Genomic DNA, 1965 nt, shown 5'->3' with positions numbered 1-1965 from the left:
CCCATTCTCTTTCACAATTCAGCGGTAACTAGGTTAATTTCAAAGGAGGTTAAGTCTCTCTCTCTCTCTCTCTCTCTCTCTCTCTCTCTCTCTCTCTCTCTCTCTCTCTCTCTCTCACACACACACACACATACACGTCGAACTGGCAGCGCTGCACTCATGGGAAGTCTGGAATCTGCCACACCTTGAACCGACTTAATGCTCCGAACAGACTATAGTACTCTTTCGTTTTCGCTCAAAGGCCAGAGAATTCCTCCCCTTCCCCTTCACTCCCCCATATCCTCCCTGCTAGTGCTATTGCAGCTGTCGCACCACCCTTCTTTCCTTCCTTCCTTCCTTCCCACCCCCCATTTCCTCCTCTTTCACATGACGCTGATCTCCCCCTTCCCTGTCCCTTCCCTCCTCCCTCGGAAAGTTGCATTCCCTTCCCTCCCCCTCCTCCCCTTCCCGTCCTCTACTCCCCTGTCCCCCCTTTTTCCTCCCTCTCTCCCTCCCCCAGTCCTCCTTTATTTTTTTATTTTTTCATCTTACAAGTTATTAGTAATAGTCAATGGATAGCCAGGATAGGCACTGAAGTATTCTTTTTTTTATATTGACTAATGACTACCGCTACCGCAGTACCGCACACCGCGTACCGCACTGGAAAAGAAAAAAATGGGACCGCACTACCGCAACCGAGCTACTCCGGAAAAAGTACCGCACTACCGCAACCGAGCTACTCCGGAAAAAGTACCGCACTACCGCAACCGAGCTACTCCGGAAAAAGTACCGCACTACCGCAACCGCACTACTGATTTTTCAGTACTGTGCCCACCTCTGCATGTTAGTGCTTGCTTGTACTGTTGTACACTGCCACGTACAGTCATCGTCAGAGGCAGTCATGGCGCGCCGCCTTGGGTTGAGTGACGAACTGATTTACTCTGAGTTATTCATTTAGTATTTAATTTTGAACAATAACTGAAAAGTCAGAATGATTGAATCACTGATTCTGATGACTGATACCGATTGACTGATTGAGTCCGATTCACTGTTACCGCAAAAAGTACCGCAGGATTTTTTAGTGCGGTCCGCGGTAGTGCGGTATTTTCAGAAAGTTTGCGGTAGTGCGGTACTTTTTTTGTGATGCGGCACTACCGCACTAAGCACCGCACTTGCCCACCTCTGACAATATAATATATACTACTACTTGCCCTTGGGGACTTGAAAACTGTGGTATGATTCTTCTGTGTGTGAGGGGTGAAATGGCCAGGAGGGAGGAAATATATCTTATGCCTGTAATTCCCCCCAGGGAATAACAGCCCAGACCAATTTTCCCGGGGGGGGGAATTTAAACTAGGCCACTTTTCCCAGGGGAAACTACAGTCAGGGGGGAAATTTTTCCTGCTACACCGGGACTCGTTGTGAAGCTCCTCCCTCTCACCTTTGCAGGGACAGCTTGGTGAGCAAAATCAACACACTCTCCTCACAATTTTTACAGCAAAGTTTCCTGCATTCACCTTTTTACAATATTACTTTTACAAGAGATGTCTGCGCCTCATTCCTCAAACCGCCAACCCTGGACCCTCCACAGATGTGCCGTAGCATGCTCATTTACACTATTCTCACTCATTTCATTTCTTCAGATATAAAAAAAATTTGACTTTGACTGACTCCACCCGCCTTCCCCTCTTCTGCAGTTCAGTGGTACGCAAATCAAACCCAGTCACACCACACCACATCCTGTCACACATGTATTGTAAAGGAAATAGAATCAAGGGATATTTTTACCGACCCTGATTCTGACTCCAACTCCGACCAAGAGTAGGTGATTCTGACTCCAACTCCACACCCTTACATTCCTCGCTCATGTATTTCAGCTCCACACAACACCAAGACACCTTTATGGGTGCCAGGTGTACTCATCCCAGACTTTCTGCAGCATATAAAAAGCTTTTATGGTTGCAGGCATGTAAATTGAAACAATAC

The sequence above is a fragment of the Eriocheir sinensis genome, chromosome 49 (assembly GCF_024679095.1).
Source record: "Eriocheir sinensis breed Jianghai 21 chromosome 49, ASM2467909v1, whole genome shotgun sequence".
Lineage (NCBI taxonomy): Eukaryota > Metazoa > Arthropoda > Malacostraca > Decapoda > Varunidae > Eriocheir > Eriocheir sinensis.
This window is presented reverse-complemented; position numbering follows the sequence as displayed.